The sequence below is a fragment of the Cydia splendana genome, chromosome 20, assembly GCF_910591565.1.
Source record: "Cydia splendana chromosome 20, ilCydSple1.2, whole genome shotgun sequence".
NCBI lineage: Eukaryota > Metazoa > Arthropoda > Insecta > Lepidoptera > Tortricidae > Cydia > Cydia splendana.
In genome coordinates, this window is record NC_085979.1 from 439,604 (window position 1) to 451,028 (window position 11,425).

The window sequence follows — 11,425 nt, forward strand, 5'->3', positions numbered from 1 at the left end:
ATATTTAAAAAAAGTCTTAAGTATTTTACAGTGGTTCTAATTTCAACCTTAAACTATGACAATTAAGGTTTACTTTTAGAATGAGTGACCTGCGCTTATGATTTTAAAGTGTATTAAAATTGCAATGGCTCGGAGCAAGTTTCATGTTTACTTGTTTGTGACGGTTATGGGATTAGAAATTAATTATTAATATATCAAGCAGGTGTTTTTAGGGTTCCATACCTCAAAAGGAAAAAAACGGAACACTTATAGGATCACCATTCACCCGTGCATGTCTGTCTGTATGTCCTTGTGTCACAGCCTATTTTCTCGGAAACTACTGGACCAATTAAGTTAAAATTTGGTACACATAAATGTAAATTAGTGACCCAAAGATGGACATGTAAAGTAAACAAATGAATTTTAAACATGGGGGCCCACTTTTGGTAAAAAATGAGAAAATTAAAAAATAAAGTTTTTCAAACTATATCGTGTTATGTCAAATGAAAGAGCTCATTTTGAGAATTTCAAATATATTTTTTTAATAATTTTAAATAATATAGGTTAGAAGTTATTTAAGAAAATAACAATAAAATTACCATTCCCCCCCCCCCCCCCTTTATCTCCGAAACTACTGGGTCAAACTTTTTGAAAAAAATAAACTAAATAGTTCTTTACCTATAGATGACAGGAATTAGAAATGTGCAGTCAAGCGTGAGTCGGAATTAATGTACGGAACCCTTGGAACGCGAGTCCGACTCGCACTTGCCCGGTTTTTTTTAAATGTTGGGTACCTAACGATAAGGTGTGTTCTTATTTTAATAAAGGTTATTTATGAATTTGATTTGGATTTGTTATGGATATGGTCTGTCAGTGTCAAAAGTGACCAACCAGAAATGTACACTTTTGTAGAATCAGACTAGGCCTCAATGTAAATAGATTTTTGTCCATTTGTAACGATATTTTTTGTAAATGATAATGTAACAAAAAACCGGACAAGTGCGAGTCGGACTCGCCCACCGAGGGCTCCGTACTTTTTAGTATTTGTTGTTATAGCGGCAACAGAAATACATCATCTGTGAAAATTTCAACTGTCTAGCTATCACGGTTCGTGAGATACGGCCTGGTGACAGACAGACAGACGGACAGTGGAGTCATAGTAATAGGGTCCTGTTTTTACCCTTTAGGTACGGAACCCTAAAAATGATTTAGTAAAAAAGTCGAAGCATCATCAGATAATATATGACTTACAGAAACAACCTACCCAAAGTTCAATGTGGTGAAAACTGTCACGGCGGCTCTTCGGTTATTTATCACGTAACTGCAGCTCTTTCGTCGTTTCTAACTCTTGCGCTTGTACAGTCACCTGCAATAATATGTTACACAACGAATGCCGCATAAATATCTGACACGATCTTATTTGTAGAGTCATAAGAGGGTGTGACATATTTTTGCAGCCTTCGAAGAGTAACATGTTATTGCAGGTGACTGTACTCATACTCCTTACACTAGGTACTTACAGTCGGTAGAGCAGAAAGAGCGAAGCTCCTCCTTTCCGACTCTGTTGTTTACTCCAATCACGGCGGCTCGTCTGTCATCGCCCGCGGAAACTGCATACAATATTCTAATAATAGAATGAAATTAATTTCCCCGCCACCTTGCTTATATTTTTTCTGCGCCGCGCGGCTTGAGGCTTCCCTGTAGAATATTAAAGCGCCGTGACGGTGTTTTTCTTCAATACCGCCGCGTGCGCCGATTGGAAAGAATAAGATTATGCAATAGTGCATTATTCAATGTATTATAAATTTGAAAAACTGCATTCTAACAAATAAACTAAGCCCGAGTTCAGACCATGATTTAGATTTACTGAACACGCGCTCTAACGCCCTGACAATAGAGGCGTGTTCCGATATTTGTGAGCACCTTGGCCGCTCCGATATATCTGATGGCGACTGTACTCTGTATCTTTAGGTATTTAAATACAAGAAAACAAAATCTACCATCAAATAGCTCCTTAAGCCAGTTGAGGGTAGATGAAAATATTACATGATCAAATAATGTAGGTTAAAGTCTATTTCAATAGAACTTGCTAACTATGTAAACAAACCGCCATATTGAAATTGTCTCTGAATGATGAATTTACTAGTGATGGGCAAGACTCCTACTTACTACTTTACTAATGTCAAACCATATCGAATAATAAAATAAAAAAGTAAAAAACTTATTTTTAATTTGTTTAATCACGATCAGAAGCCAAATTAGTACTTATGATAATGTATTGATGTATTTTATAACCGCGGCGGTAGGTACAGAGCGTGGGTTGGGTAGTGTGTAGCGGGCTTATATCACAAACTTTAGTCACAACACTACCCATCATAGACAATTGTAGAATTTAAAAGAAACAAAACCGTCATTCCAACAGGTCCTAACAACCTAACTTATGAACCCATTTTAAACTTTTAATTAAATATCCAAGATACAGTTATATATTTTACGGAACGGACCGTTTCAATAGTGTATATGTGTATGGTTTCAATGGTATTTGATGAGGTGGTGTGAAAATTCAAAGAGAAACAGTGATAAAACAAAGTTACGTTGTTTGTTTACATAGTTAGCAAGTTCTATTGAAATAGACTTTAAAGTCAGGGGTTAATCAATAAATGTTATAACTACCCGAAAATGTACGGATTATTTGTTTACTTTTATTTAAGTACCTAAAGATACAGAGTATAGGGATAGGTCAAACAGGAACACTCCTAATTTTACGTCGGTGGACCTTCCTACTTTCATCTTGGCTACTTATAAAAAGTTTACCAAAAAAACATTGTGTTGACAGGTTGTAGGATAAAGAAAAATCAACGTGATTATACATTAAAATCAAGTTGTCAATGTGTGGTAATGTTAGCTTTATATTTTTTTTCATGTGAAAAGCAAAAGTTACTAATTCCAGAAAAAAAAACAAACAAAAATTAACCTTATTTTGGTACCAGCACGGTTTACTATGGATCTTAACTTGTGATAGTGAGTTTTGATAGTCACATGACAAATTTTGTTCATGCGAAGATTTTTTTTTAATTTAAAACAGGGACCGAATACCGGTATATTTTTCATACAAATTAACCGGTATTCAATTTCGGTATCTTTGTTGTTTATGTATATTTTAGCACTTAATTTAACTAATTTGATCAATCATTAGCCTTACCTAAATACTATTCTATAATATCAAAGAAATAATGTGAAAGCTATCAGATATTTTGATTTTTAGTTATACCGGTAACGGTCCCTGATTTAAAACCATAAACAAAAGAATAATATATGCGCTGTATTTAAAAAAAATACTTATAATAAGAATAATAAGAATAAGAATAATTTATTAAGAAAACCTTATTGCTAATGTTACATTATGCGTGAACTTTTACATTTTACGTACATTTTATGAATCTGCAACGGCTAAAACTTCTAATAAAATACCCCAAACGAATAAAATTGAAAGCGTACAAAATCAATCCCATTACCTACACGTGTATTGGCAAACAATCTAATCCCTGGCCTAATTAAAGTACACATATTATTGAAACGGATTCAATTTGCCGGCCCGCGCCCGCGGGGGTTTTTCATCCCTTTTGGGGTTTAATCAGATTAATAGTCTTGGCTCCCTTCCGGTTGGAGCCTTCCCCGTACGGGGCGCGGGTGGCGCAAGTGAGAGGATATAGCAGGCATGGGTGACTCCAATACCAAAAGGTCCCGTTTCTACTGACATTGAAAAATATCGTCCAATATCTAAATTATGCCAATTTGGCAAAATCCTCGAAAAGATTGTCACTCATCAGCTTTTTAGTGCTGCTCGTCTCCATATAAGCCACCACCAACATGGTTTTTACAAGGGACGTTCCGTAGATAGCAATTTAATTACTTTCACAAATGAAATTTTAAATGCCATGGACGAAAGGTGTAGTGTCGACGCCGTCTATACCGATTTTGCCAAGGCCTTTGACAAGATTTGTCACAGCACACTCTTACTCAAGCTTTGGCATCTCGGTATACACGGAAATCTCTTTAGATGGATAAAATCTTATGTTGAAAATAGGTGCCAGGCTGTCGTTCTATCTGGGTTTACATCACAAACAAAGTATATAACTTCTGGAGTACCTCAAGGGTCGCATCTGGGCCCATTGCTATTTACCTTATATATTAATGACATCTCGGAATATGTAAAGCATTCAAATATATTACTCTATGCAGATGACACCAAATTATTCAGAATTATTAAAAATAGAGAAGATTGCAAACTATTACAGGAAGATTTAGTTAACGTAGAGAGATATTGTAAAGAAAATAAGCTTTTTCTAAATTATGATAAATGTTTTGTAATTACTTTTTCAAAAAAAAAGATTAATTTAGATTTTAATTATACATTATCAAATCGAAATCTGCATAGAGTGTCGCAGATTCGAGATTTAGGTGTCGTCATGGATTCCGGAATGACATTCACTCCGCACATCGATACTATTTTACAAAAATGCTATAAGCAGCTAGGTTTTATTTTACGCGTAGGGAAGCCATTTCGGAATGCTTCGACCTACAAAATTCTTTTCAATAGCTTTGTTAGGAGCCATCTTGAATTTGCGTGCGCAGTATGGAAACCTTACTATGCTATCCACACAGACAGAATTGAGAGGTTACAGAAAAAAAATATTAAATCACTAGATTTCAGAACTGGCCACACCTATGTAAATTATGACGATTCCCTAAATTATCATAATATGCAGAAACTAAGTGATCGACGTGATTGTACCGATGCTGTTATTCTTTACAAAATAATTCACTCACATCTAGATGTTCCCTCGCTACTTCAAGAGATTTTCTTCAAAGTCCCTCGCAGCAGGCAACGTATGTGTCGCAAAAAGGAGCTATTCGGAATACCTAAAACTAGAACTTGTTATGCACGTAATAATTATATTAGGCGTGCTTGTAGGTTATTTAATAATAATTCAAAACTGTCTGAAGTCGATATATTCAATTGCTCGATATATGATGTTAGGAAAGCATTCAAATAATAATTAGGATCATTCCCCTTTAATTGCATTTAATAAATAAACATATATTATATAGGTACCTATATGTGAGTGTGGAAGTATATTACAACTACTTTATTTTGTATACACATTATATATATGTATGTATATATATATATATATATATATATATATATATATATATATATATATATTTATATATATATATATATATATAAGTTAAAGTTGGTACAGTGAAGGAATTAATGAATAAAACACTAATAATAATGTAATTTTTGCGACTTCGACTGTACCCTGATAAATAAAATTAGCTATAGCTCAGATATTTTTGTTTAAAGTAATTATAACTGTAATTAGCTGTCGTATTTTTAATTGAGGAAACTGTAGGTTTAAGTATATTATCATATCTTTCTGTTTAACTGTAAATGTATACAACCGTTTGTTTCTTAATAAACAATAAATAAACAAAAAAAAAATATATAGTGATAATCGAATTTAAACTGTCATACTGCCGGATTCGAACTTTAAGATACGTCAATTAATAGATCTAGAAACGATATGGATTAGATGTGTCAGTGTCAAAAGTGACGTATTTGTTTGAAGAAACGTCACATTTGACACTGACATATCTAATCCATATCGTTTATAGATCTATTAATTGACGTATCTTAAAGTTCGAATCGGGCCGATAATTCATACTAACATGAAACCAATTAATAGAATCAGGCGTTACTTTGCACGACGTATAATTCTTGTATATATTAATTTAGGTTAGTATTAATATTTAGTTTAGTTTATTATAAGTTTTGATATTTACTTACCTTTTACCAATAAAAACATATAACTGTGCAATATAGATCAGCCAAAGACAAGTCAACCTTAAACAACACTTTTAAAACGAAAATAAGGAACTCATAGACACAGTTCATTCCGTTGCCGGACGCCTGACCGTCAACATATCCAACATCAGTACGGCTACCACCAGTTTTGACATTGACGTAACGCTCACGTTTACGTAACTTACTTTGTATGCATCTCGCTCGTACTCGCATATGCGAGCAATAGTGCAAGCGAGATGTACAGAAAGTAAATTACGTAGACGTGAGCGTTATGTCAATGTTAAAACTGATGGTAGAGGCTCTGAGGCAAAACAAGCGTCGAGTTTTGTACTTTTGATGGGGATTTGTTATTTGGGAATTTTCATTTAAAAGTGTACCATTTACTTTTTATCGAAAATCCATAAACTTTTGGGTTAATTCTACTCAGAATCACGAGAACTATCGATTTAAAAAGATAAAAAGGTGTCCCAAAAAAATGTCAGTTTTGTAACGCATTTTCACATAGGTACATTTTGTATGGACCGTCACAAAACTGGCACCCAAAATTTGTATGAAAAACTGGAGACACTTTTTTTTGTCTCATTCAATAGTACTCGTGATTCTGAGTCTAAATAACCCAAAAGTTAATGGTTTTTCGAATAAAAGTAAATGGTACCATTTTTTACCTATACTTACGCTCTTTACCTATACTTGTCCCAAAATTGAAAATAAATATCTTCTTAAAGGAAATACCTAACGTTTACGTATCAAAACAATTTTTAAATTGCAAAAATGCTAATCTCTTCCTGCTATGCCTTGCGCCGTATATATTAATTCAAATGGTATCAGATCCGCGCGTAACGAGGTGCGACGATGCAATGTGGCGACACACAATATTGACGATATTATACAGATTTTCAGCATATTGGATCGATACACTTGAAGCAAATATATTATACATATAAATAAATAAATAATACACGCTTCGTTGCGTGTCCTGTCCTGTGATACGATACGGGTGACATGTTGCGTGCAATACGCATCGCGATCAATGTGGCATCTGTCATATAATTCCATACAATTACAACTAGACTGCGATATTAAAAGAGATTTTTTCTCTAGTAATACAATAATTACGAAACCTAAATCTAACCAAAAGGAAACGGTATGACATTTTATAATGATAATTATCTTTATTCGGTTATTTTCTTGTCCTATTTCTTAGGGTTCCGTACCCAAAGGGTAGAAACGGGACCCTAGTACTAAGACTCCGCAGTCCGTCTGTCCGTCTGACCTCTTCTACTATTAGTAAAAAACACGTTTGTTAACCGGGTAGCCTGTTTCCTTTAGCAGGTATAGTTGGCATGTTTGAAACAGATTATTATACCTGAAGAGCTCATACAAAGGGAGACGAGACGGACGGACGGAGCGATTTAATAATGTAAAACACAGGGTAGAGAGGGGCAGAGGGTTTGGTTTGACTTTCTATCATAAACTCATTAATAAAATTTATGTATGTACCTATGCTAGCGAGAAAATTTAAATTTATTTTTAAATTCAAAACTAAACTGTTTATTAGCTGATTGCCCGATGCAAAATTATGTGTTCATCAGTCATAATATTTATTCACCACACCAGCTCGTAAAGACTCTCTTTATTCCTCTTAAAATGACGAGAGAAGATTGATAAGTTCGCCTGAGTACCATTATTTCTGTAAATATTAAATATGTAAACCTGTGTTGTGTTTGGTTGTGTACAATAAAGTGATTATTTAAAGAGTAAACTACAACAAACAAACAAACAACAAGACACCAACAACAACAACAACAACAACAAAACAACAACAACACAACAACAACAAGAGTGGCAAAGTAAGCTAATCCTAATGAGTGGTTTCCACATATTGGCTAATAGTACATATTGGCTTTGAAATTATGATTTTGAATGATAAATATTTAATAAATTTATTTGGATTAGTGTTTTCCTTGCGTTGGTGTGGTGATAAATGTGGTGTTAAACTGGGTATCAAAGTTAGTTTAATCTCCGTAGCTCGAAACTCTCAGCGGAAATCCTTTTTTTTTTAGGGTTCCGTGCCCAAAGGGTAAAAACGAGACAAAAGCAAAGCGTAGTAAGGGCTATGACTCCCCTGTCCGTCTGTCCGTCTGTCTATCTGTCACCAGGTGTATCTCATGAACCGTGATAGCTGGACAGTTGAAATTTTCACAGATTGTATTTCTGTTGACGCTATAACAACAAATACTAAAATAAATATTTAAGTGGGGCTCCCATACAAAAAACTTATGTTTTTTGCGTAGCAGGACCAGGTTAAGCCTACTGTTTTGACAGTTAACAACCAGGTCATGTGAAAATAATGGTACGGAACCCTTCGTGCGCGAGTCCGACTCGCACTTGGCCGGTTTTTTATAATTTACTTGTTTTTCACCATATATCTGTCCCATTCCTACTCTGTGCAGCTAATGAGGGTAGTTAACAAACAAACAGCTTCACTAATAACACCTACTAATGATCATGCACTAGAAACAATGGGCCACGTGCATTCAAAACTGTGCTTTGTACAGAGCACTCAGAATTTAAATTAGCGTGGCTATTATTTGGAGATAGGTCTGTACGCTATTGGGATTGGTATGACAAATAAATATTGGGTTTGGGTGCAGTGGGGTAAGTTCGAAAAAAAGCGCTGGTGGCCTAGGGGTAAGAGCGTGCGGCATTCAATCCGGAGGTCGCGGGTTCAAACCACGGACCACGGCTCGTACCAATGAATTTTACGGAAGTTATGTACGAAATACCATTTGATATTTACCAGTCGCTTTTCCGTGAAGGAAAACATCGTGAGGAAACCGGACTAATACCAATAAGGCCTAGTTTACCCTCTGGGCCGGAAGGTCAGATGGCAGTCGCTTTCGTAAAAACTAGTGCCTACGCCAATTCTTGGAATTAGTTGTCAAGCGGTCCCAGGCTCCCATGAGCCGTGACAAAATGCCGGGACAACGCGAGGAAGAGGATGGGGTAAGTTCGAAAAGTTGGTAAGAAGTGAGTATGTATGCCCGAATGTATGGTTGTTAAGATGGAAAGTGGTTATTTGGGGCTACAGTACAGGGTTCTTCAAAAAAGGAGTGCGCAGGGTTTTAAAAGATGAGATACTTATGCTTTATTGACAGAACACTCAAAAACTAAATGAAAGTTTCATCAACGTCCGTTCTCCCTTTCCCCTTGTGACGTCACAGCAAATCAAAAATGGCCGACATTTCAATACAGAGCGGCCTGTTATGTAGTCTTGAGGAACATTTAATAGATTCTTTGCTTATTTACCGTACAGTTTCCGATAAGTTTTGATTAAAATAATATTTAGATGCGTAGTTGATAGTAGTGCATAATCGTTTTCCATCGTATTTTCTCGGAAACGTTCGTATTTGTCATTCTACCTCAGTTTTATACCTGAACCTTCCTTAAGAATTACTCTATTGATAGGTGAAAACCGAATGACAATCCGTTCAGTAGTTTGCAACAAACATACAAACAGACAGACGCGGCGGGGTACTTTGTTTATAAGATGTAGTAATATACATATCGCTACCCAATATTACAGGGTTCTATGTTTCACTTTTATCGAACTGAAATTTGAACGTTGTCATAGTGACATTAAGTCAGTTTTAAACTATCTTGAAAATGTAACATAGAACCCTGTAATATTGGGCCAGCGATATATCGCTGGGTCTCAAGGGGTTACATAAAATACAAAAATACTTTAATGTAAAAGATCCCCCTTCAAAAACCTCCACATCTACTTCCCACATCATCTAAATCTCGTATTCGTATAAAACTTACAAACTAATATAAGTTAAGCTTTATCGAATAGTTTCGCTTGTCATGCAAATAGCCAACTTTTTACGTCCACAACTCACCTCATCTTATATTATAAGTTAGTTTATTTTAATAGTATACTTCAGGGCAATAAAAACGAGTCAGTTTATGGAAGTTTTACACAATAATGACCCCATCCTCATTGCTTTTTGTCTGATTCAGGTTACAATTGTTTCGGTTTGATCTTATTCTGACAAATGCATTTAAAACCAAATTTCAGTTGCTTATCGTAAAAAAAACGGGCAAGTGCGAGTCGGACTCGCGCACGAAGGGTTCCGTACCATTACGCAACTATTTATTATATTCTGTTTTTAGTATTGTTGTTATAGCGGCAACGGAAATACATCATCTGTGAAAATTTCAACTGCCTAGCTATCACGATTCATGAGACAGACAGACGGACGGACAAACAAACAGACGGACAGCGGAGTCTTAGTAATAGGGTCCCGTTTTTACCCTTTGTGTACGGAACCCTAAAAATGAAAAAAGGCGTAATTGGAAAGTAAAATGCTCTACTGCAGAAACGTATCACTTTTTAGAACTACAATAACCCTCTTTCAGAGGCTTCAGAGCATGAGTAATGAAACATATTTTGTTACTGTTTTGCAAACATTTCTTTCAGAGTAACTTGAATTGTATGGGAGCGCCTTATGGCGGCTCGTTCGTGTGACTCTTATAACTTGTTTCAAATCTCTGTTGTAACGTTAAATATCGTTATCTCGCCGTACCTCGGAATTGGAAAACTTCGGCCCGACTCGTATTTCAGCAAACAAATGTGAGTTTTACATTCACTTTTAGCATAATTTAGTATTGTACGGCTAGCAGCAGAAGTTAAGAGGGGGAGGGGAGCCAGGAAATTAGAAAGGACCTAAAATATGGCACGCCGTGCGAAGTCATTTTCTCCACTCGACCCTGTCATTGGCATTTTCCTACCATTTGGGGTAGAATGCGTCCAAGTCGTCCCTCCATCGCCTTTTCGGTCTGCCTGAACCCCGGCCAGTAACCAATTAATCATATCATCATTAACAAGCTTTTATTAGGTCGACCTGTATGTAACTAACTATGTAATGGAATCTAAGGTAACTAATTTAACCATCTTCCAAGGATCGTAGCGTCATGAAAATTGGCAGCTGTATGTAGTTCTGATGACAATACAATAATATGGTACTGTCGAACTGATCTGATGATGGAGACAGGAGGTGGCCATAGGAACTCTGTGATGAAACAACGCAACCTAATTGTGTTAGGGGTTTTTAAAATTGTCTCGATGAGTATTAGTTGTCTGTCGTAAGAAAAGTACAGTCAGCGATAAAAGCTTGTACCAAAAATGAATTTTTTGCCAAAAACGTATTATTATATAATTTATTAATTTGTTGATTATATTTAATATTATTGTTTCTGCTGTTGACTGTACCACATTTATCTGACTCGAATTCGACTAATTATTTTTCTGAATTAATAGAAGCTTTCTAAAGTTTTGATATAACATTGAATTTAGGCTTTTAATGATGAATAGGTATTTACTTAGGCACAAATATATCTGATACGAATGGAAGTTAATATATGAAGATGAAAGGTAAGTTTTGGTTTGATGTCTACTTATTTGATTTAAAAGCATATAGCATATATATAAGATGAATATAAATTATAAATTGATTTCTAGCACTGATTTTGAATAAAGAAATAATATATTTCTTCAAAAGCACGCTT

The 11,425-nt window shown here is 35.3% G+C and overlaps 1 long non-coding RNA gene across 1 annotated transcript in view; it reads left to right on the plus strand.

Annotated features, from left to right (window-relative positions):
* Window positions 1-8,265, plus strand: part of LOC134800874 (uncharacterized) — a 99,545-nt gene extending 91,280 nt beyond the window's left edge. The window contains exons 2-3 of the long non-coding RNA XR_010145578.1: window positions 8,014-8,144; window positions 8,191-8,265. This is a non-coding gene — a long non-coding RNA (uncharacterized LOC134800874). The remainder of the gene's footprint in view (window positions 1-8,013; window positions 8,145-8,190) is intronic.
* Window positions 8,266-11,425: the final 3,160 nt, after the last annotated feature.